Source organism: Triticum aestivum, chromosome 7D (genome assembly GCF_018294505.1).
Source record: "Triticum aestivum cultivar Chinese Spring chromosome 7D, IWGSC CS RefSeq v2.1, whole genome shotgun sequence".
Lineage (NCBI taxonomy): Eukaryota > Viridiplantae > Streptophyta > Magnoliopsida > Poales > Poaceae > Triticum > Triticum aestivum.
The window spans coordinates 1,835,840-1,862,797 of record NC_057814.1 but is presented as its reverse complement, the minus strand read 5'-3'; the positions used below and the strand labels follow the sequence as shown (position 1 = coordinate 1,862,797).

The 26,958-nt window shown below is 42.1% G+C and overlaps 1 pseudogene; it reads left to right on the top strand.

The window, feature by feature from the left end:
* The first annotated feature begins 1,082 nt into the window (after positions 1–1,082).
* LOC123170209 (wall-associated receptor kinase 3-like) lies at positions 1,083–3,729 on the top strand (annotated as a pseudogene).
* The last annotated feature ends 23,229 nt before the right edge of the window (positions 3,730–26,958 follow it).

Here is a 26,958-nt window from a genome sequence, read left to right as displayed (position 1 = left end):
TCACGTTGGTCGGCATAATTGTCATAAACAATAAATGAACCAAATAGTTATAAAAAGATAATATATACCACATCCGAATCATAGACAGGACGAGGGCCGACGGGGGCGGATACCAGAACCATCGCACTGTATAATAACAAGGAATAATAAAAGTAAGAAAATTAGACAAGTATCTATCTCAAGTAAGAATTTTTTTTCTTTCAGAAAGAAGATAAGAACAAGAGGCTCACCACGGTGGTGCCGGCGACGAGATCGGCGCGGGCGATCGACGGCGGTGAAGACGGGGACGGGACGTGACGGACCGCTAAAACTAGAAAAATCTCGGAGAAAATGGAGCTCGGAGGTCGAGTTTCGAGAGAAGAAATATTAACTAGTGTGGCTCGGACATTTCATCGAACACCTCATATGCATAGGAGGTGAGTTAGAGCACCCAAATGCCCTCCCCTCGCCAGCCAGCAAAAAACAGAGCAGTGTGGAGTGCTCCGCTCGCCGGCGATGGGCTATATATAGGCAAATCATTTGTCCCGGTTCGTGGCTGGAACCGGGACCAATGGTTATGGGCCAGGAGTGAGGCCCATTGGTCCCGGTTCGTTCCTAGAACCGGGACAAATGGGTCCAGACGAACGGGGACCAAAGCCCGCGAGGCCCCGGCCGGCCACCTGGGCTCACGAACCGGGACGAATGCACCCGTTGGTCCCGGTTCGTATAAGAACCGGGACTAATGGGCTGGCCAGGCCCCAACGAAAGCCCCTTTTTCTACTAGTGTGTCCGGAGTGTGACAAATTGAAGTATATAAGTTACTGGTGGACTAAATTAGATGCTTCTTGGATCCTTCGTTGGATATAATGGTAGCAGATTTTGCTTTCGCTTGGCTTCCTAGGCGATGACCCAATTACGTTCTCTTATCGATTGAGGTGGTAGCACAACTATATATAGCAGCGGTACACAAACTAAAGTTACAAGTACACAGATAGCCATTATCCATCTACCTACCTAGTCCCGCCGTGATGCTAACCAGCTGGCTATCCATTACAGCGATGCTGCTGATCTCGGTACCATCGGTGGTCGCTGGGGATCCGCCCATGACGATGCCGAACTGCAATGCCACCTGTGGCAACGTGAGTGTGCCGTACCCGTTCGGTATGGGCCCGGCCAGGTGCTACTGGCCCGGGTTCAAGCTCACCTGCGACTACGGAAGCAAGCCGCCGCGGCTTCTCCTCGGTGAAAGCAGCGCCGGTGCGTTCGAGGTGGTCGACATCTCCCTTGAGAACACCACGATGCGTGTCACCAGCCACGGAGTGCACTCTGTAAACATGAGCGACTCGGGCGACGGGCTCCGCCGGTGGAGCTGGAACCTCAACGGCGATGCAATCGGTGGGGTCCTGCCAATGCCATACATTCTTAGGTGCGACGGAAACGAGCTCATCCTCACGGGGTGCAACGTGGAGGTTACGCTGCTGAACGGGAGCAGCAGCGGAGGAATCATCGTTAGCGGCTGTGCCTCCTTCTGCCCCTATGGCACGCAGATGCAGACCGACAGCGGCAAGATCGGCAAGATCCCTACAGGCTACGCGTCCTACAGCTTGCAGCTTAAGCGGTTCGACAGCGGCCTGGCGACGCCGAGAAGTTACAATGACATGGAGAGCAACGTGGTGAACGTGCTCATGGCGGAGGAGGGTTGGCTCAACGAGCACCGGATCAATCATCTGCGTTTCGCGGTGGGGAGGAGAGCTACTAAGCTGAAGGTCCCCGTGATCCTCGACTGGATGGTGCCGCACGGGGCAGCACCAACTGACTACAACACATGGGCATGCCCTGCCGACGCTGCCCGGACCATCTGTAAGAGCACCAACAGTCAGTGCACAGATAAAACAGCTGAAGGTTTAAGTCCTGAACTCAGAGGCTATGTTTGCCAGTGCAACAAGGGCTATGAAGGCAATCCTTACCTCAGCGGCGGATGCCAAGGTATGTACATCTTATCGGGAGCACCTGTGCCTCAGTCGTGCCTGAAAAAAGCATTTCTTTTCAGTCCATTTCCTCAGCCGTATGATTGAGAGATTTCGATTATTTACATTTATATGTAGACATCAGAGAGTGCGATCGAAAAGAAAAACATGGATGCTTCGGTGACTGTGAAGAACTTCCAGGGACGTTCAGATGCCAGTGTCCCATAGGGACTGATGGCAACCCCCCACGGTAAACACAGGTATATGGTTGAGAATCACTGCATGTCAATTTCTTTTATACATGTAAGCAATAGAATAACTAATGGTAATTAATTCTAACACAGTTACATCCTGATAAACCCTTGAGTAAAATATGGTGTGTATTGTTTAATTTTCAGGTCATCATCACATGGGATTAATCATTGGGCTATCGGTTGGTAGTGGCCCCTGCGTTCTACTTTTGGTTCTTGGTGCACTCCTAATAGCCCGTGAACTTAAGCAACACAAGGCGAAGACTTTAAGGAGGAAGTTCTTTATTCAAAACCGCGGACAACTTTTGAAACAATTGGTATCTCATAGGGCAGACATAGCAGAGAGGATGATCATTTCCTTAGAGGAGGTGAAAAAAGCTACTAATAATTTCGATCAAGCCCGTAGGCTCGGTGGAGGAGGGCATGGAACTGTCTACAAAGGGATCTTGTCAGATCTACATGTCGTAGCCATCAAGAAATCAAGGATCCACCATAAGAATATTGAGAGAGAAATCGAAGAATTCATTAACGAGGTTGCAATACTCTCACAGATCAACCATAGGAATATTGTGAAGCTTCATGGTTGTTGCCTTGAGTCAGAAGTCCCGTTATTGGCTTATGAGTTCATTTCCAATGGAACACTCAGTGACCATCTTCACACGGAAGCACCAGGATCACTGTCTTGGAAAGATAGATTAAGGATCACAAGTGAAATAAGCAAAGCTCTAGCTTATCTTCACTCTGCCATTTCAGTCCCCATAATCCACAGAGATATTAAGCCTTCCAACATACTTCTTGATGATGCATTGACAGCAAAAGTATCGGACTTTGGAGCCTCGAGGTACATTCTAGATCAAACTGGAACAACTACTGTGGTGCAAGGAACTATTGGATATTTAGACCCTATATATTTTTATACACGAAGACTAACTGAAAGTAGCGATGTCTATAGTTTTGGAGTTCTTCTTGTTGAGTTGCTTACAAGGAAGAGGCCATCTTTGTGCATGTCCTCTGAAGGCAATTAGCTTGTCATGCAATTTGTTCAACTACTTGAAGATGGCAATCTGGCAGATATACTGGATCCACAGATTCTGGACGAAGGAGGTAGTGAAGTGGAAGAAGTGGCTACTCTAGCTGCGTCGTGCATCAAGCTCATAGCGGAAGAGCGACCAACAATGAGGCAAGTGGAGATGGCACTGGAAGCTCTCCAAGAACCTGAGGAGCGGGTTTTGAGTCATTTGATAGAAGAAAACCTTCAGAAGCAACATTCAACACCGAACTATCCAACAACTAGCAAAATATCAAAGCAAGGGGAAGCGACCAGGTGTCGCAGCCTAGAAGAAGAGTTCATGTTATCCGCAAGACACCCTCGGTAGTTGCTCTTACTTGTGAGTGTACTTTGATCTATAGATAGTGCATTATGGTCGCGATCGTTAGTTACAGGATCATTTGCTTGGAGTGTTTTTTTTTTCTTATGAAAAAATGTTGAAATCTCGTGTATTAATTGCTTTTAATGTTCAAAATATGTCTTAGAGGCAATAATAAAGTTATTATTATATTTCTCTGTTCATAATTAAGTTTTTATTTCTATGCTATTATTGCATTAATTATTGAATATGAGATTCAGAGAAAAAATCGATCGCATGTGTGGAAACATAAACACCAAATGGATCCCAAGTCATGCCTCTAGGACTAGCTCATGTATTGATGATAACCTTGTTTTCTAGATCAAAGGAACTGTTAGAGTAACAAGGATGCCAACAATAATGAGAACATATTGTTGTCAGAACAATGGTGTTGGATAGACCCAACTTATGAATTACTGCAAGATCACATTGTTATTATATTGTTGGTATTCTCATAACAAATTTTAAGCTTTTACTCATGTCCTTAGACCATGAGAAAAACGTATACAAAAATACCAGATGGGTACTTTGGGGTAGCCAAAGGTCACACCATAACTGTGTGACAATAAAAGTAACTTACGGGTATACCGGAAAAGTATGTGTTAGTATTGATAGTTTCACACAAGGACTTGCCCTTCCGAAAATGAAGAGATACTCTTCAGGCCCACTCGGTATTACGGTATCATCATCGTCTAGCGATACACATGTGATTGAGATCGTAGTGATATCAGAATACAGAAACGAGTAAAGAGAACAAAGCCGGTAACAAGATAACTATAATAGTGATCAAGGTGTTCATCGCCAGGATCTCTACTATTGAAGAGGAGTTGGTGTCTGTACATCACTAAATGTGGTTTCGTCCCCCTCCCCTTGGTTTGCATACAAGAAAATATGTCCTACAAGAAAATACATCTAAATCAAATCATTGATTTCATTTCCTTGTCGTACAAGAAAATATGTCCTACATTACTCAATCAAATGTTACCAAAACCATGTCCCGCATAAACTCAATCAAATCAAATAAAATCTTACCAAAACTTGAACTAATCCAAAACTTTCCTTCCCTTCCCCTACCCATACACAAATCAAACCAAATCTTATCAAAAGCTTAACTAAATAAAAACTTCCATTACCTTCACCTACATACTCAAATGAAATCTTAGAAAAAATAAGATTATGATGGGTATAACCTATATGCCAGACATGATTGTGTTGGGAAACATAGTAGAAAATTAAAAAAATCTGCAGCTACATTCCCCCAAGATCAATATGAAGATGCATAGCGCGTTGGAATCACAATCGTTACCGTCACCGAGTTGCAGCAGAAGAAGAACGTGTCGGTGTAGATCATACTTGGAGTCCCTCGAACCGTGGATCAACGATCCGTCGTACTACCCACGAACAGACCCTCAATTCGAAGACCGAAAGCACGGCCTCTCTACCTGGTTGCAAGCGTGCAGCCTTAACGAGGGAGAATTAGAGGGAGGAGATTAGAACCAAACTAGGCTTCTAATTATGAGGACAACAGGATTATCCTAGCTCTAATTAGTATGACATGCTGGTAAGCAGTATGACTTGTATCGCCCACAACTCACTTGTGTTCTACTCGTGCATATTACATCTACGCATAAACCTGGCTCGGATGCCACTGTTGGGGAACGTAGTAATTTCAAAATTTTCCTACGCACACACAGGATCATGGTGATGCATAGCAACCAGAGGGGAGAGTGTGTCCACGTACCCTCCTAGACCGAAAGCGGAAGCGTTAGCACAACGCAGTTGATGTAGTCGTACGTCTTCACGATCCGACCGATCCAAGTACCAAACGCACGGCACCTCAGAGTTCAGCACAAGTTCAACTCGATGACGTCCCGCGAGCTCCGATCCAGCAAAGCCTCGCCGGAGAGTTTCGTCAGCACGACAGCGTGATGACGGTGATGATGATGCTACCGACGCAGGGCTTCGCCTAAGCACCGCTACGATATGATCGTGGTGGATTATGGTGGATGGGGGCACCACACACGGCTGGGAGAGATCAACAGATCAACTTGTGTGTCTAGAGGTGCCCCCTTGCCCCCGTATATAAAGGAGCAAGGGGGGGCCGACGGCCCCTGTAGGCGCGCCAGGAGGAGGAGTCCTCCTCCTAGTAGGAGTAGGACTCCCCTCTTTCCTACTCCTACTAGGAGGGGGAAAGGAAGGGGGAGAGGGAGAAGGAAAGGGGGGCGCCGCCCCCCTCTCCTAGTCCAATTCGGACCAGAGGGGGAGGGGCGCGCGGTCTGCCCTAGGCCAGCCCTCTCTCTCTCCACTAAGGCCCATAAGGCCCACTATTTCTCCCGGGGGGGTTCCGGCAACCCTCCGGCACTCCGGTTTTCTCCGAAACCACCCGGAACACTTCCGGTATCTAAATATAGTCGTCCAATATATCGATCTTTACGTCTTGACCATTTCGAGACTCCTCGTCATTTCCGTGATCATATCAGTGACTCCGAACTACCTTCGGTACATCAAAACACAAAAACTCATAATATCGATCGTCGCCGAACTTTAAGCATGCGGACCCTACGGGTTCGAGAACTATGTAGACATGAACGAGACACGTCTCCGGTCAATAACCAATAGCGGAAACTGGATGCTCATATTGGCTCCTACATATTCTACGAAGATCTTTATCGGTCAAACCGCATAACAACATACGTTGTTCCCTTTGTCATCGGTATGTTACTTGCCCGAGATTTGATCGTCGGTATCTCAATACCTAGCTCAATCTCGTTACCGGCAAGTCTCTTTACTAATTACGTAATGCATCATCCCGCAACTAACTCATTAGTCACATTGCTTGCAAGGCCTATTGTGATGTGCATTACCGAGAAGGCCCAGAGATACCTCTCCGACAATCGGAGTGACAAATCCTAGTCTTGATCTATGACAATTCAACAAGTACCATCGGAGACACCTGTAGAGCACCTTTATAATCATCCAGTTACGTTGTGACGTTTGGTAGCACACAAAGTGTTCCTCCTGTAATCGGGAGTTGCATAATCTCATAGTCATAGACATGTATAAGTAGCAATAGCAGTAAACTAAACGATCAAGTGCTAAGCTAACGGAATGGGTCAAGTCAATCCCGTTAATCAAATGAAAACTCATGTCTATGGTTAGGAAACTTAACCATCTTTGATTAACGAGCTAGTCAAGTAGATGCATACTAGTGACATTATGTTTGTCTATGTATTCACACATGTATTATGTTTCCGGTTAATACAATTCTAGCATGAATAATAAACATTTATCATGATATGAGAAAATAAATAATAACTTTATTATTGCCTCTAGGGCATATTTCCTTCAGGAGGATGTTGCGGTGGTCTTTTTGGAGGTGGCGGTGAAGGACACGGCTTTGACGGCCAAAACACGGCAGTGGCCACGGCCTCGGCGAGCACCCCGTACACCTCGAGCTCCGCCGCGCTGTTGGACGTGGAGGGCATGGGGAACATGACTGTGGCGTGCACAGAGGCGAATAGGTGAGCCAGGTCCTTCTCGGTGCGACGCGGGGACCGGACCGCGGATGCGAGCTTGCTGTCATCTCGGCGCCGGAGTGCGGCCTGCCACTTGACGGCGTGGGCTCGGAGCTCGAGGAGCGACTCCTGGAATGCGCCGTGCGCGTCGGAGAGATGCAGGGATGCTGTCGAGGCAGTCAACGGTGTTTGACCCGCTGTGTAGTGCGGCGAGGGCTTCCGGGATCAGCAGGAGCTCGACGAGCGCGTCGAGGCGGGCGAGGCCCGTGGTGCTGTTGCTTGCAGCCGCTGCTGCTGCTCCTTGCCGCTGACCACGAGCTCCGGCTCGAAAGGAGGCCGGCCAGGGCGGAGGCAGCAGGGCCTAGAGCCCGCAGCACCTCGGCTTCGCATGTGGCTGCACGGGCTTCTCCTCCGGCACCCTCTGGCATGGAAGGCCACCAGAGTGCAGGGCGGCAAAGGCCACCGGAGCATGAGGGGGCGACTAGGCGCCGGCTGAAAGCAGCATAGGATGATGCACATGAGGTGTTTGGTGAAATGTCAAAGGAAGATAGAGAGAGGAGGAAGAAGAACGACATGTGGGCCCCACCTGTCATAACGATCAAAATAAACGGAGTTGACTTTGTCACCACGTCAGTCCTGACGGGTGGGTCTCGCATGTCATAAACATGTTTAAATCGTCTAAACCGGACATTTTTCAGAAGTGAAAGTTTTTAGTCATAAAATTCAAAAAAAATTATAGTTATCGGTCTTTTTTTGAATGTGGTTGTTCAGTGGGACAACAACCCCTAATGTGGTATGTTTTTTGTCAAATACTCGCTAGAAGAATGGCTAGCTTTTATTGGCGCTGCTACAATTTCATCCGGTGATGCCAGGGAAAAGAGCAATGTTATTAATTGGATCTGGATTAGCGGCTGGGCCTCATCCCGGTTAAAATCAGGTGGCGGAGGAGAAAAATTAAGCTGCCTCGCCCACCGACTCGATTAGGCTGTGTTTGATCGTTGGATTAAGGCCTCGAATTGTTTTTCCTTGTAGACTCACAACGCATCCGTCACTGGATCACGGCAGCTTCATAGTTGTGGTTGGTCATCTGCAACAGCGTCGCTGGGCCGCCGTTGCAGAAATGTTGTTGTCATCGCAGGGCCGCCGTTGCAGAAATGTTGTTGTCATCGCAGGGCCGCCATTGTAGGAGCATCGTGCTTACCGTAGCAAACACTCTCGTCGTCACAGTAGTGCCCTGCTGTTGTAGAGGCGTTGACGTTGTTGCGACAACATCATTGTCATTCCAGGAGCACCCTCAATGGCGTGCCCGGCCACAGCACCCATCAACATCGTTGTGGTCATCGAAGCATCACCACGATCACTGAAGCACGCCTCGTTACATGGCTGCGGTCGTCGACGCCATCATGTCACGCCCTGTTGCCGTGGTTGTTGAAACATTGTGTGGCTGTCAATGTCGTCGGGGTCGTCGTACCATTGCCGCAATGACTGAAGCATGCCTCGCAGCATGGCCACGGACGCGGATTTTTACAGCTCAGGTTTCTAGACACCCCTTATCCTTACCCTCCAACATTGCTTTAAGATCCGTGCTAGACAACTCACTTTGTACATCAGATTTTCTCTTTTTTGTTTCTTCAAAATAAAACAACATATGAACTTCAAACTTTCCAAGACACCAAAACGTTCTAACTAGAATGTGAGAAAAAACTTTCAGATTTTTTTGTTAAACATAAATATACGAAATTAGATTTTTTTTATATTAAAAATGTACTTTTTAGTATTTATATTGCACGAAAAATTCTAAAAGTTTTTTCCCACATTCTAGTAAAAATGTTTTTGTTGAGCTGCCAAGTTTGAAGTTCATATATTGTTCTATATGGGAGAAACAAAAAAGACAAATGTACTCGCACGAATCGTGATGCAAAAATGAGTGGCTAGATAAGGGGGTGTAGGAAAGCCTATGCTTTCTCAAATGTTAACTGCATGGCCACGGTGTCGACACTGTCACGACACGCCTCCTTGTTGTGCATTACCCCGGCGGTTGACGTCATCGTGGTCATCGAAGCATTGTCATGATCATTGAAGTATGCCTCACGGCATGGCCAGGTCGTCGACACCATCATGACACGCCTCCTTGTAGTGCATTGCTGCAACCGTCGACATCGTCGTGGTCAACAAAGCATTGTCATGATCATTGAAGCTCGCCTTACATCATGGGCACGGTCGTCCATGACGCCACCGCAAGCCTAATAGTCGTGGTCGTCGAAGCATTCTCGCAGCCGTTGACGTGGTCGTTGAAGCACGCCGTCAACGTGTTCACCGGCTGTAGCACCCGCTTGTTGGATTCTCAGATTGGGAGTCGCACTGAGTTGGATATGCATTATGCACTATACCCAGGCAGGTTTTTCTTCCGCTTTGGCTTAGTAGTAGTAGTATGTTAGTTGTCACGATCATTGTTCGTTATTTTCAAAATGTATTTATTCTATTAAGATCTATCCGAATACATAGTTATATGAACATTGTAACATGCGAGACAAATTTTACATAGAAAGGATAAAGTAACATGTTAATGATTCCACGACAACATCCTCATAAAAAATGTACTCTAGAATTTATGTATACCTTGATCATAAATTAGAAACTGCTATTCGGATATTTCTGAAGGCACCAGGGTTAGACATATCTACCAAGATATTTAAATATACAGAGATAAATACATACACTATTTCATGTGAGTATCACAAATTAATTTGAGCGTGATTTTGATGTCTCTTATTTTCCACATAATTATAAGATAGAGTATAAATATCTCTTCAATGCCCAATGTATCAAAGACAAAAAAATGTAGCTTTGACAAGAAAATAGTTCAAATTTAGCACAATGAGTTCATATTTTGTAATGATAGATATTACAAAAACATAAAATCATAATTAAGAATATTTATTAATGTGGAGATATTCTTAACCATGAAAAGGATGTAATCAACTGATATTAACAAAATTGTGGTTTAATAAAAATGTGTATAAATAAGTATGAAAGTTTATTATAATCAATGATGAACTTAATATGTTCAATAATCAATATAATATAACATATTATTTGTTCATATTATAATTGTAATAAAATATGTTTACCGAGTGTTTGGATAAATAAGACAACTCTTGTAATAAAGCTAGTTAGTTTCCTTGGTAGCCAATTTGTAGCACTTGACATGTACCACAATAAAACTTGTCAGTTGGTTCATTATCGTCGGGAGTCGGCCAATTGACCGCTTGCCGGCTTCATGGAGGTGATGAGTTTCAGATCGCGACACTCATGGCTGGTCAGACATTGGGAACATGTGTCGACAGACATTTAGACTAGGTTTAGAGTATGTTTTGGTTGAAATATGTCGAAATGCAATGAATTTGCTCTGGTTTATATAAGCATCTAGTTTTATGTAAAAATTATCCAAGCATGAATGAATATTGTCTGATTTGTATAAATATGCAGCAAAAATTTCTTAATTATTCGGGATTTCACATAAACACCGTCAGATTTCATATAAACATGAAGGGTTTCATTACAAACTAGACCATCAAGGCACGCATTGCCGCGCCCGTCCATTATATTTGTTACTCCTTCTATTCATAATATAAGATGTTTTTAACTTTTTTGTGAAACAGATGTATATAGACATGTTTTAGTGTGTTTGTTTACTCATTTCAGTCCATATGTAGTTCATATTGAAATATCCAAAACATTTTATATTTGTCAACAAAGGGAGTAGTAATTGGAGAGGAATCTCATAAATATATAGGCTAATTGGACAACAGAAATATTTGAGATACTTAGTATTTCACATTAAGCTTCGGGTTTAGGAGCACAAAATCAAGATGTTGGAATGGCAAGATCCAAGTTATCGTTGGGCACAACATTGCGAACTCGATTTGTATTATTGGCATAGTTCTTCTGACATTGAAATTTATTTCCCTATGAGTACCAGATAGTATCAGCCAGATGGTTTGATGCGAGAGTATAGACTATCATTTTGCAGGCAATATTTCATATCCAGCTGAACAATCTAATAGCTCATGCTCATCTCTGAAGTTGCTGGAAAACACAGGTTAGCATTATATTAAGCACTAGAATTTACATAGCTTATACTCCCTCCGTAAAAAAATGTAAGATCGTTTAGATTACTAAAGTAGTGACCTAAATGATCTTATATTTCTTTACAGAGGGAGTACCATCCAAAACAATAGACTAAGGTTTACTTATATGTAATAGGTTTGGTTACATGCATAAACATAATGTGAAGTGAGAATATTAACACTTGTCAGCCTAATTTGACAACTGATAATTTTGGTATCAACTGTGCTAAGAACAATCATGGAGTTCCAACAAATAGCATCCTTGTAATGTAGAATAAACCTCTGTTTTGGCCCAAAAATATGTTGGGAATTGGTCATTGGCTACATACAATAATATATATCTTTGTAGCGATCACTGATGGGAGATATCAAATTTATGGCTATTGAAATGCTTCATTTACCTGCATACTTGCTCTCTCTAGCTATAAGTTTTGTAAACTTTCCAATGCATCTGCTTTCTCTAACAATCACCAACAACATCAAAAGATGTGAATTTATGCTTTATTTGCATAGGAGCAACTGAAAAATTCAATTGAGTTTCATCAACTTCGAAAGAACAAATTATGAGATATTGCTTGATACATGCCGTTATGGTTAGTGCTTGATACAAGGTCTCACAGATTTTTGTGAAGGGGGCTCACAAATTAGTTGTTCATATTTTTTATCAAGAGATTGGACTTTGTTATTGTCATGCTGATGCTATCTCTTATCCTGATTGCACTTCATTTTTTTTAACTTATTAGAACTCCAGACTTTTTTTGCGTTCAGTATGCAGCATTCAAAGCGACGTCATCAATTTCCAACACGTTCTGACATCATTTGCTGTTTTTCATTCATTTACCGATTTGTTTAGAGAGCTAAATGACCGTGAGATTAAAAATCACTACAAAATGAACTGTGAAAATGTTGAAACTTGGCATGGTATTATCATTTCACCCACATAGCATGTGCAAGAGAGTAGAGAGGGTTACGGCAAAAACTGGACGCACTTCGTGTACAAACTGGACAATCTCTTTCGGAGTATCAGGGTTTCGGACGAGAACTCATGTGTTACACGGGCACTTCATTTTTTTAACTTATTTGAACTCCAGACTTTTTTTGCGTTCAGTATGCAGCATTCAAAGTGATGTCATCAATTTCCAACACGTTCTGACATCATTTGCTGTTTTTCATTCATTTACCGATTTGTTTAGAGAGCTAAATGACCGTGAAATTGAAAATCACTACAAAATGAACTCTGAAAATTGAAAACTACTGGCACTAACAGAAAGTTTGTTATTTTTTGTACCTAAAGCAAAAATATTCACAAAGAAACTAAATACAGCAAAAAAACTACTCAGAAATAAATAGAAGAAAATAAATAAAGCAGAAAAGAAAAAAACTATATAAAAAATTACTCAAAAATAAATAGAAGAAAATAAATAAAGCAGAAAAGAAAAAAAACTATATAAAAAATTACTCAAACATAAATAGAAGAAAATAAATAATGCAGAAAAGAAAAAACTATATAAAAAATTGTTGGGGCGCTGCCGAGTGGGCCTGCCAGACATCGGGTGTGCAAATTTAGGCCCAGAAGGGGCAGTAGGCTCACAGGGCAGCGCGCCATAGTTAGGCCTAGAAGCCTGCTATATAGAGGTGTTCGAAGAAGCAGCCGCGGCTGGGTTTATAAACCAGTTCGGTTGCCCTTCGCCCGGCGAGGTGGGACTAAACTTTGCGCCCCTCGCCTGGCAGCGCACCCCCTTTAGTACCGGGTGGTGGCTCCAACCGGTACTAAAGGTTGTGTCTTCAGTACCAGTTGGAGCCACCACCCGGTACTAAAGGGGGTCGCTTCCCGCCGCTTGACCTCGCCAAAATTGGCCTTTAGTACCGGTTGGTGACTCCAACCGGTACTAAAGGCCCCTCCTATATATATAGTGATACGTCTCCGTCATATCTTCTTTTCCAAACACTTTTGCCCTTGTTTTGGACTCTAGTTGCATGATTTGAATGGAACTAACCCGGACTGACGCTGTTTTCAGCAGAATTGCCATGGTGTTATTTATGTGCAGAAACAAAAGTTCTCGGAATGACCTGAAACTCCACGGAACATATTTTTTGAAAATATTAAAAATACTGGAAGAAGAATCCACGTCAGGGGGGCCTCCACCTGTCCACGAGGTTAGGGGGCACGCCTGCCCCCTGGGCACGCCCCCTGCCTCGTGGGCCCCCTGTTGCTCCACCGACCTCAACTCCAACTCAATATATTCGTGTGTGGGGAGAAAAAATCAGAGAGAAGGATTCATCGCGTTTTACGATACGGAGCCGCCGCCAAGCCCTAAAACCTCTCGGGAGGGCTGATCTGGAGTCCGTTTGGGGCTCCGGAGAGGGGAATCCGTCGCCGTCGTCATCATAAACCATCATCCATCACCAATTTCATGATGCTCACCGCCGTGCGTGAGTAATTCCATCGTAGGCTTGCTGGACGGTGATGGGTTGGATGAGATTTATCATGTAATCGAGTTAGTTTTGTTAGGGTTTGATCCCTAGTATCCACTATGTTCTGAGATTGATGTTGCTATGACTTTGCTATGCTTAATGCTTGTCACTAGGGCCCGAGTGCCATGATTTCAGATCTGAACCTATTATGTTTTCATGAATATATGTGAGTTCTTGATCCTATCTTGCAAGTCTATAGTCACCTACTATGTGTTACGATCCGGCAACCCCGAAGTGACAATAATGGGGACCACTCCCGGTGATGACCGTAGTTTGAGGAGTTCATGTATTCACTATGTGTTAATGCTTTGGTCCGGTACTCTATTAAAAGGAGGCCTTAATATCCCTTAGTTTCCGCTAGGACCCCGCTGCCACGGGAGGGTAGGACAAAAGATGTCATGCAAGTTCTTTTCTATAAGCACGCATGACTATATTCGGAATACATGCCTACATTACATTGATGAATTGGAGCTAGTTCTGTGTCACCCTATGTTATGATTGTTACATGATGAACCGCATCCGGTATAATTCTCCATCACCGATCCAATGCCTACGAGCTTTTCACATATTGTTCTCCGCTTATTTACTTTTCTGTTGCTACTGTTACAATCACTACAAAACCCAAAAATATTACTTTTGCTACTGTTACCGTTACTATCATACTACTTTGTTTCTAAATACTTTGCTGCAGATACTAAGTTATCCAGGTGTGGTTGAATTGACAACTCAATTGCTAATACTTGAGAATATTCTTTGGCTCCCCTTGTGTCGAATCAATAAATTTGGGTTGAATACTCTACCCTCAAAAACTGTTGCAATCCCCTATACTTGTGGGTTATCAAGACTATTTTCTGGTGCCGTAGCCGGGGAGCATAGCTCTATTCTTTGAGTCACTTGGGATTTATATCTACTGGTCACTATGAGGAACTTGAAAGACGAGAAAACAAAATTTTATCCCTCAACTACGAGGGGAGGTAAGGAACTGCCATATAGCTCTGCACTTGATTCACCTTCTGTTTTGAGTAAGCTTGCGACACCTAAACCTGCTTCTGCTATTCATTCTGATATGTCGCATGTTATTGATGATGCCACTTCTGCTATGCATGATACTTATGATGAAACTACTTCTATGCTTGATACTACTGTGCCACTTGGTGAATTTCTTGATGAACAACTTGCTAGGGCTAGAGAGAATGAAATTATTGAAACTGATAATATTGATGATAGTGATGATGAAGACTCTCCCCCTAATAAATATGAATTGCCTGTTGTTCCTGAGGGTTATGTTATGGATGAAGAAGCTGCTAGAGCTATTTTATCTTGCAATGATAGATATGATCTAAAGAAGTTATTAGCTAAATGGAAGCGGCAATCTCTTAATGCTAGAATGAAACCTGACCCTGCTTTTGCTACTTCACCTATCTGTGTTACTGATAAGGATTATGAATTCTCTGGTGATCCTGATATAATTACTTTGGTTGAATCTGATCCTTTTTATGGCTATGAATCTGAAACTGTTGTGGCACATCTTACTAAATTAAATGATATAGCCACCCTGTTCACTAATGATGAGAAATCTCGCTACCTTTATATCCTTAAAATATTTCCGTTCTCATTAAAGGGTGATGCTAAGATATGGTTTAATTCTCTTGATCCTGGTTCTGTGCGTAGTCCCCAGGATATGATTCTATTGAATAATATGTTGACTAATGAAAATAATTGGACACTTTCCGAACCAACTCCCGAGCCTATTCCTAAACCGACTCCGAAGAAAAGGGGTGTTCTATTTATCAGTCCTGAAGATATGCAAGAGGCAAAGAAATCTATGAAAGAAAAGGGTATAAAAGCTGAAGATGTTAAGAATTTACCCCCTGTTGACGAAATACATGGTCTTAATTTACCGCCTGTTGAAGAAATATATGATATTAATCCATTACCTATTGAAGAAACTCATGGTCTTGATAACCCGACACAGGTAGTAAAGGTAAATTCTCTCTATAGATTTGATGAAGGTGATATTCCTCGTTATAAGTCTGCTAGCCAATGCTTAGATGAGTTTGATAATTTTATTGTCAAACAAGAAAACTTCAATGCTTATGTTGGTAGACAATTGAAACACAATTCTTATATGCTTGAACACTTGAGTGACTATATGTCTGGAGTTAAAGGTGAACTTAAACTCATTAGTAAACATGCTTCTATGGTCACCACTCAAGTAGAACAAGTACTTAAAGCTCAAAATGATTTGCTCAATGAATTGAATAGTAAGAATAATGACTATGCTGTTAGAGTGGCTACTAGAACTGGTAAGATGACTCAGGAAGCTTTGTATCCTGAAGGCCATCCTAAGAGAATTGAGCAGGATTCTCAGAGAAATAATTTAGATGCATCTAGTCCCTCTAAAAAGAAGAAAAAGAAAATTGATAGGACTTTGCATGCTTCTAGTGAACCTGTTGTAGACACACCTGAGAATCCTAATGATATTTATATTTCTGATGCTAAAACACAATCTGGTGATGAACATGAACCTAGTGATAATGTTAATGATGATGTTCATGTTGATGCTCAACCTAGCAATGATAATGATGTAGAAATTGAACCTGTTGTTGATCTTGATAACCCACAATCAAAGAATCAATGTTATGATAAGAGAGACTTTGTTGCTAGGAAGCACGGTAAAGAAAGGGAGCCATGGGTTCAGAAACCCATGCCTTTTCCTCCCAAACCATCCAAGAAAAGGAATGATGAGGATTTTGAGCGCTTTGCTGAAATGATTAGACCTATCTTTTTGCGTATGCGATTAACTCATATGCTCAAAATGAATCCTTATGCCAAGTACATGAAAGAAAATGTTACAAATAGAAGAAAGATACCGGAAGCTGAAATGTCCACCATGCTTGCGAATTATAATTTGAAGGGTGGAATACCAAAGAAACTTGGAGATCCAGGAGTACCAACTATACCATGCTCCCTTAAAAGAAATTATGTTAGAACTGCTTTATGTGATCTTGGAGCCGGTGTTAGTGTGATGCCTCTCTCTTTATATCGTAGACTTGATTTGAATAAGTTGACACCACTGAAATATCTTTACAAATGGCTGATAAATCAACTGCTATTCCTGTCGGTATTTGTGAGGATGTGCCTGTTGTGGTTGGAAACGTTACTATTTTAACGGACTTTGTCATTCTTGATATTCCCGAGGACGATAGTATGTCTATTATTCTTGGAAGACCCTTTTTGAATACTGCAGGGGCTATTATTGATTGCAACAAAGGCAATATCACTTTTCATGTTAATGGTAATGAGCATACGGTACACTTTCCGAGGAAACAACCTCAAGTCCACAATATCAATTCTATTGGAAAAATTCCATCGATTATTATTGGAGGTTTTGAGTTTCCTCTACCTACTGTCAAGAAGAAATATGATATTCTTATTATTGGGGATGTGCATATCCCTGTTGAGGTAACATAGTGTTATTCGAAATTTCTCCGGTTCCATGTTATTCGGAATGAATTTGTTAACAAGACTTGATCAACCTTGTTAGTGGATTCCTTTTGATGAGCATGAGATGGATGAAGTTAGAAGGCACAACCTTCTATACCCTCTCTCTACTTTCTGTTATTTAGTTGAAACAAAGTAAAAATAGTATTTTCCTGTCTGTTTTCTGAATTATCCGTGCAATAAAAAATACCCCGAAAATAAAAGTTCTCCAAATGCCCTGCCAATTTAATATGATTTTTCTGGAATATTTGAGAATATCTGGCACTGAGAACACAGCAGGGGGACCAAGCACGTGGCCACGAGGGTCCAGGGCGCGCCCACCCCCCTAGGCGTGCCCCCTGCCTCGTGGGCCCATGGTGGCTCCCCTCCACTTATTCCTGCACCCACACACTTCTTCTTCCTCCCAAAAAAATCACCATCCAGCTCAAGCACGAGTTCTAGCTCATTTTGCTGCGATTTTCGATCTGCTTGCTCAAAGCACCTCTCACAAAACTGCTTTTGGGGGATTGTTCCTTGGTATGTGACTCCTCCATTGGTCCAATTAGTTTTTGTTCTAGTGCTTTATTCATTGCAAATTTGTGCTGCCTAGGTGACCATGTTCTTGAGCTTGCATGTCAAATTTGCATGGTTCCAAGTAGTTCGAATGCATGATATAGTCTCTAGGCACTTGTAGGAGTAGTTGCTATCAATTTTGTTGAGCTTGGTTCACTTTTATTTGAAGCTACTAAAAATTTCAGAAATTTTTCAGAGGAAGAAATATGTGTAGGAAAATGTACCAAGGTGGTCTTTCAAGGAAGCAAGAATCCAGGCTAGCAATGCGCGATGCTGATGATGAACCACCAAGAGACGCTCCAGTACGGGCTTGTGAATGGCCTTCAGAGGACTTCATGGATCAAGCAGGAATCAAGGAAGAATTTAACGCATATGTGCGTAACGCTGATCTTGAGAGCTTCGAGGCAGATAAGTGCCGTCAGTACCACTATCTCACTAGTTCCTTTGTGAGGAGGTTTGAATTTTCAGCTTCACGTAATTCTCAAACTGTCATGTTTGATCTTTATGAAAATTCTTATACTATGGACTCAGAGGATTTTACCACTGCTTGCAAACTTCCACAATGGGGTACTACTAGTGAACCTCGCAAATATGAATTTAGAGATTTTCTTGCTAGTATAACTGTGGGGGAATCTAGAGATATAACACAAGCTATCATAGGGAGCATTCATTTTCGTGCTATACATTATTTTGCTCTCTTCATAGGTAGGTGCATAAATGGTAAGGATGAAGCATGTCACATGTGTGTCCCTGACCTCAGTGTTCTCAGGAGTGCTGTGTTAGGAGATAAACATTATAATTTGGGAGCCATTGTTGCACGTAGGTTGCATAATAATAGATTTAATGGAGATTTCTTTGGTGGAATTTATGCAACCCGTTTAGCTAATTTTCTGGGTGTAACCATACGTGAGGAAGATATTGAGTTGCCTCCTGTTTATTTAGATTATGAGGCTATGGTTCGTCATCAGTTTGTTGAGAGGAACGATCAGTTCCTCCAGTACCGACTAATCTTTGACAGACGACGCACCTATCACTTCGCTCTCCCTGCTTCTACTTTCTTTGACTTTCAAGCAAAAGGGAGATATTTTATAACCAGAGAGGAGGCGGAAGAGTATAAGAGGAGGGCTGAGATAGCTCGCCTCCAAGCTGCAGCCCACGATGCAATAACTGCTGCATCTCAGTACGACCCCAACTACAACTTTGGATATCCGCCAGGCCATCCGTGGCAATAAACCAACTTAGGCCAAAAGCCTAAGCTTGGGGAGTACGTATTTCTCACCGACATTACATTCATGTTCACAAACTCACTGCTAGATGTCGGTGCTCATACTTTTTCATTGTAATATCCATGCTAGTTTATTTTCTTTTTATGTTTTCTTCTTGTGTGTTTGATAAACCTTAAGAAATATTAAAAAAATTAGTAGTAGCATTTAGCTAGTTTACTTTCTTGCTGTAGTAGTATTAATTAAAAAGAAAACCCAAAAAGATTTCTTATTCTTCTTTTGCTTGTTGGGAGCTTTCCCGTGTAAATAGTTTTTATTTATTTTCTTTTCTTTGGGGGTCGATAGGAGAAGACCATAATAAAATTGTTGAAGTGGCTCTTATATGCATTATTGTTGATTTAACCAAGAGCCCATATTGCCTTGTCTTCTCCTGTTTATTGAATGCTTGCAGATTCCAGCTTAGTCCAATGCATGTGCACTATTATTATTATTCACATCATTCGGTCGTGCAAGTGAAAGGCAATTATGACGATATATGATGGACTGACTGAGATGAGAGAAGCTGGTATGAACTCGACCTCTCTTGTTTTTGTAAATATGATTAGTTCATCGTTCCTGATTCAGCCTATTATGAATAAACATGTCTGCAGTAACAATTAGAGATTATAGTTACTTATGACATGCTTAATTAGCTAGGAGCTTCTAATGGTTTACCTTGCGCGCCAACATGCTATTAAAATGGTTGTGATGTGGTATGATAGGGTGGTATCCTCCTTTGAATGATTCGAGTGACTTGACTTGGCACATGTTCACACATGTAGTTTAAACAAAATCAACATAGCCTTCACGATATTTATGTTCATGGTGGATTATATCCTACTCATGCTTGCACTCAATGTTTATTAATTTTAATGCATGTTCATGACTGTTGTCGCTCTCTAGTTGGTCGCTTCCCAGTCTTTTGCTAGCCTTCACTTGTACTAAGCGGCAATACTGCTTGTACATCCAATTCCTTAAACCCCAGAGTTATGCCAAATGAGTCCACTATACCTTCCTATATGCGGTATCTACCTACCGTTCCAAGTAAATTTGTATGTGCCAAACTCTAAACCTTCAAATGAAATTCTGTTTTGTATGCTCGAATAGCTCATGTATCAACTAGGGCTGTCCGTATCTTCCATGCTAGGCGGGTTATTCTCAAGAGGAGTGGACTCCGCTCCTCACTCACGAGAAAAAGGCTGGTCACCGGGATGCCCAGTCCCATGCTTTATGCAAATCAAATCAAAATAATTGCAAACAAAACTCCCCCGGGACTGTTGTTAGTTGGAGGCACTCGTTGTTTCGAGCAAGCCCTGGATTGATGCTTGTTGGTGGAGGGGGAGTAAAAACTTTACCATTCTGTTTGGGAACTGCCTATAATGTGTGTAGCATGGAAGATATCGCCATCTCTTGGTTGTTATGTTGACAATGAAAGTATGCCGCTCAAAATATTATTTATCTCTATTTCAAACCCGAGCTCTGGCACCTCTACAAATCCCTGCTTCCCTCTGCGAAGGGCCTATCTATTTACTTTTATGTTGAGTCATCACCCTCTTATTAAAAAGCACCAGCTGGAGAGCACCGCTGTCATTTGCATCCATTACTATTAGTTTATACTGGGTATGACTATGATTGGATCTCTTTTACCATGAATTACAATGTCTAGTCAGTCCTTTATCTTTAAAGGTGTTCTGCATTTATGTTTTGCGGTCTTAGAAAGGGCTAGCGAGATACCATCTTGTTATATCATATTATGATTGTTTTGAGAAAGTGTTGTCATACGAGATTTATTATTATTGCTCGCTAGTTGATTATGCCATTGATATGAGTAAACATGAGACCTAAATGTTATTGTGAATATGGTTAGTTCATAATCTTTGCTGAAAACTTGAATGCTGGCTTTACATATTTACAACAACAAGAGCAAACAGAGTTTGTAAAAGTTTTCATTATCACTTTTAGTTTATCAACTGAATTGCTTGAGGACAAGCAAAGGTTTAAGCTTGGGGGAGTTGATACGTCTCCGTCGTATCTACTTTTCCAAACACTTTTGCCCTTGTTTTGGACTCTAACTTGCATGATTTGAATGGAACTAACCTGGACTGACGTTGTTTTCAGCAGAATTGCCATGGTGTTATTTATGTGCAGAAACAAAAGTTCTTGGAATGACCTGAAACTCCACGGAGATTATTTTTGGAAATAATAAAAATACTGGCGAAAGAATCAAGGCCAGGGGGCCCATACCCTTGCCACGAGGGTGGGGGCGTGCCCCCCTGCCTCGTGGGCCCCCTGGAGCTCCACCGACCTCAACTCCAACTCCATATATTCGTGTTCGGGGAGAAAAAAATCAGAGAGAAGGATACATCGCGTTTTACGATACAGAGCCGCCGCCAAGCCCTAAACAATCTCGGGAGGGCTGGTCTGGAGTCCGTTCGGGGCTCCGGAGAGGGGAATCTGTCGCCATCGTCATCATCAACCATCCTCCATCACCAATTTCATGATGCTCACCGCCGTGCGTGAGTAATTCCATCGTAGGCTTGCTGGACGGTGATGGGTTGGATGATATTTATCATGTAATCGAGTTAGATTTTTTAGGTTTGATCCCTAGTATCCACTATGTTGTGAGATTGATGTTGCTATGACTTTGCTATGCTTAATGCTTGTCACTAGGGCCCGAGTGCCATGATTTCAGATCTGAACCTATTATGTTTTCATGAATATATGTGAGTTCTTGATCCTATCTTGCAAGTCTATAGTCACCTACTATGTGTTATGACCCGGCAACCCCGAAGTGACAATAATCGGGACCACTCCCGGTGATGACCATAGTTTGAGGAGTTCATGTATTCACTATGTGTTAATTCTTTGGTCCGGTACTCTATTAAAAGGAGGCCTTAATATCCCTTAGTTTCCATTAGGACCCCGCTGCCACGGGAGGGTAGGACAAAGATGTCATGCAAGTTCTTTTCCATAAGCACGTATGACTATATTCGGAATACATGCCAGATTACATTGATGAATTGGAGCTAGTTCTGTGTCACCCTATGTTATGATTGTTACATGATGAACCGCATCCGGCATAATTCTCCATCACCGATCCAATGCCTACAAGCTTTTCACATATTGTTCTTCGCTTATTTACTTTTCCATTGCTACCGTAACAATCACTACAAAACCCAAAAATATTACTTTGCTACCGTTACCGTTACTTCCATATTACTTTGCTACTAAATACTTTGCTGCATATACTAAGTTATCCAAGTGTGGTTGAATTGACAACTCAACTGCTAATACTTGAGAATATTCTTTGGCTCCCCTTCTGTCGAATCAATAAATTTGGGTTGAATACTCTACCCTCGAAAACTGTTGCGATCCCCTATACTTGTGGGTTATCAAGCACCAGAATGAACATATTTCATATAGGTGCAAAATGCTCTGTTTGGATGAACTATGTTGCTCAACCAAGTTTCAGAATACACTGGTCAATCAAGAACTTTTTTGTACTCCTGTAGTGTAAGTATCAGTCTGTTGCATAAAATGAATTAGATGGAACTTGATTTTACATTAGGGGATTATCAAATTTCTTCTCGCCAATTTTTTCTTTTTTGTGTATTGGTTGTAGAACCTCACCCAGTGTGCTCGGGGATTTATGTAGACGATGTTGCAGCATGACAATTGAAATTTATGATCTCCCTGCTGCGTTGAAGAAGATGGACTGAGTGTGCTTAGATAATGAAAGACACTGCGACAGACGCAAAGGACCTTTCAAGAATTTATTCCCTTCAATCAATGGTGTCGCTCGTTGACATATTATCTCATGCATTGCTATATACTGAGGACCTTATATCATACTCAGAAGCAATTACTATGTGCATTTCATATCAGCTTCAACCTTAACTAAAAGGAGTTATATTTGTTAACGATCTAGTTATTGGACGAATTGCTGCTCTAGTTCATCCTCCTTTTAATTTAGGATCACCCAATCATTTACCATACACACAATTAGTGTATATTACCCAGCTCCTTATTCTATACCAGAAATAGCTATTTCATTTCAGAAACTAAATAAGGGAGCTGGGGTTGAATGGTTTTCTTGAAAATTTTATCTATCTTTCTTTTGTCTGTAGCACACATATCTAGCTTACTCAATTGAGATCATTAAGCATGCTGGTTATGAAATCTGGTGGCAAATATGCATTACTTGTAACAAAGAAATACAAGTTCATATGTACTTGTTCTCCAGATTTAACATCCATTAGCGCCCGCAAAGAGAACACCATATCCCTACCCAAAATCTCTTTACTTTTATCTACCAGTAGGATTATTTTGAGGTAATATCTTTGTAGTGGTTTACCAGATTTGGCAAAGTATCAAAATCATTATAAATGAATGTATGCCTACTCTAGATGTATCATGCATTGAGGGGGAAAGCACATGAAAGCAATCTCTAACAAGAAATATGGGTAGCATGACAACCTAATCACCAATATTAAACAGATGCCCATTGGAACAGTGCAAATTGACTTGGAGTAGTTTGGATAAGTAACATCAGACAATGTAGGCATCTTCTGTGTTCAAAGACCTTACCAGATCAACAAATGGTATGAGGGAAAGCTTATATCCATGGAGCTCAGGGAAACCTTGATCTTAGCACACCGAATACCCATAGGAAATCATCAAATGGTATAGTACCAGGGAAAAAAGGACCTTATTTGTGCTTCTGAGCTGAGCTTCTACGTTATCAAATTCACTCTGCACATACTCTTTTACACCCATTGTTCTACTCAATAATTGTGTTCCTGCAAGCATGGGATAGCGGCATAAAAATTCAATAACTACTAATCCACGAAAAAATGAAGCTCGAGTCTCGACAGCTCCAAATTTTCAATTCAGTCAACATCAAGACTCTGGAGTATAACTCAAATGGGCAGAAAGTTCGGGGCACCATAATGGTTCAGCACAAGTAATTAGCACTCACCTTTCATTCCGTGAAAATGGACATATGTTACATATAATGCAATAATGTATTAACAGATTTCTTCTCGTTGCTCTTGGGAGATAGACCTACGAGACCTAAATATTGAAGATCGTACAGAACCAAGATCAACTGTGAACTAATTCAGTCTTCATCTATCTGCAATGTTATTATCCTACAAAAAAAGCAAAAAGTAATTATACCACCATATGTTTATACTAACCACATAAAAGAGATATTAGATCAAAACGGCCAAGAAAGCATCAATGAAGTTTAAAGAGTCTACCTTCTAGATCAACAATGGATTGTAGACTTGATAGCAAAATCAGTTATTGCAAGAGCATGATCTAGCTGATCATTTCTATACCTAGAACATGACCTTAGTTATAAAACAAATAGAATCCTATAATTTAATGAATGAGAGAAAACAAGATGAAGAAAATTTGAAACCAGTATTAAAATGACATCACGCATAAAAGGACCTTCTCTAGCCCCATGATGCATCGATATCTGAGTACCACAGGAGCTCTAACATGTGAATGGAAAAATCCAAAGACCACATCACTAAATAGCTCTCATATTCGAACTAACTCATTTTCTTTCATTATAACAATTAGTAGTCTACGAATTTACAGAAGTCGAAGCGGTACAAATAAAAGTAAAATCACTGTTATAATGGCACCTTACCATCCACAAATCATTAGCTATATAGTCCTAATGCAAAATTTACAACATAAACTTTCTAGATCAGAGAATGAAGAAGACTCAGCGATTCTGAAATTACTAATATGGTATGAATTGTTTCCTAGGGATTAGTACAGAAACACATTTATATTTAGGGAAAACAACTGAAAAGTGACGACTTCTCTTCTAATATGTGTGATAATTTGAAATCCTGGAACTCAAGATACTGACCATGTTTAAACAAGTCTAAGAAACTGAACTTACGGTGCTTCATTAGACTAAAAAAATCAAACCATTTGGTTGAGTGGTGCTCCTTTTATCATCAGCACGTACACCTGCTAATAATCAGCTTATGAATCATCCAAAGGAATCAATAATGTCAGGCACCTTATATTTAGATAAGTATCCAGGCATCTCAGTGGGGACATGCAGGTCGTCGTTGAGGTCCTGTCCAGGCAAACGCTGCCGAGGTCCGGTCCCGACACACAAAAGGGCCGAAAAGGAAGGACGGTGGGTGTGGAGGCGGACCTCGGTCTGCTACCGACGAACAACGGCAGGGGATGGGGTGACGGAGCTCGAACCAGCACCATCATGGCCAACCTTTCCCATTGTGTGTGACGAAGAGGATGGGCTGGAGGAGGCGGATCTGGGCTGGCCTCCGCCGCACGCGACCGTTGATGGAGTCACCTGCCACATCTATGGCTGTCTCGTAGGGCGCCCTCCCCGGATGCGGCAGCGTTGAGGAGCTCTCCGTAGCAGCGGCGTGATATGTCTCCGTCATATCTATAATTTTTGATTGTTCCATGCCAATATTCTATAGCTTTCATATACTTTTGGCATCTTTTTATACTATTTTTGGAACTAACATATTGATCCAGTGCCCACTGCCAGTTTCTGTCTGTTGCATTTTTTGTTTCATAGAAAACCCATATCAAACGGAATCCAAACGGGATAAAACTGACGGAGATTTTTTTTGGAATATTTGTGATTTTTGGGAAGAAGAATCAACGCGATACGATGCCCGAGGGGGGCACGAGGCAGGGGGCGCGCCCCAGGGGGTCAGGCGCGCCCTGGACCCTCGTGGCCACCCCGTAAGGCGGTTGGAGCCCTTCATTCGCCGCAAGAATGCTAATTTCCGGATAGAGATCGTATCCAAAATTCAGCCCAATCGGAGTTACGGATCTCCGGTTATAAAAGAAACGGTGAAAGGCCAGATCTGAGAGCGCAGAAATAGAGAGAGACAGAGAGACAAATCCAATCTCGGAGGGGCTCTCGCCCCTCCCACGCAATGGAGACCATGGACCATAGGGGAAACCCTTCTCCCATCTAGGGAGAAGGTCAAGGAAGAAGAAGAAGAAGGGGGGCCCTCTCCCCCTCGCTTCCGGTGGCGCCGGAGTGCCACCGGGGGCCATCATCATCACCGCAATCTTCACCAACAACTTCACTGCCATCATCACCAACTCTTCCCCCCTCTATGCAGCGGTGTAACCCCTCTTTTACCCGCTATAATCTCTACTTAAACATGGTGCTCAACGCTATATTATTTCCCAATGATGTATGGCTATCCTATGATGCTTGAGTAGATCCATTTTGTCCTATGGGTTAATTGATGATCGTGATTGGTTTGAGTTGCATGTTTTATTATTGGTGCTGTCCTATGGTGCTCTCCGTGTCGCGCAAGCGTGAGGGATCCCCTCTGTAGGGTTTGCAATATGTTCATGATTTGCTTATGGTGGGTGGCGTGAGTGACAGAAGCACATACCCGAGTAAGTAGGTTGTTTGCGTATGGGAATAAAGAGGATTTGGTACTTTAATGCTATGGTTGGGCTTTACCTTAATGATCTTTAGTAGTTGCGGACGCTTGCTAGAGTTCCAATCATAAGTGCATATGATCCAAGTAGAGAAAGTATGTTAGCTTATGCCTCTCCCTCAAATAAAATTGCACTAACGATTACCGGTATAGTTATCGATTGCCTAGGGACAAATAAATTTCTCGTGACAAAAAGCTCTTTACTAAAACTAATTTAGTTGTGTCTTTATCTAAACAGCCCCTACTTTTTATTTACGTGCTCTTTATATTCTCGCAAACCTATCCAACAACACCTACAAAGTACTTCTAGTTTCATACTTGTTCTAGGTAAAGCAACCGTTAAGCGTGCGTAGAGTTGTATCGGTGGTCGATAGAACTTGAGGGAATATTTGTTCTACCTTTAGCTCCTCGTTGGGTTCGACACTCTTACTTATCGAAAGAGGCTACA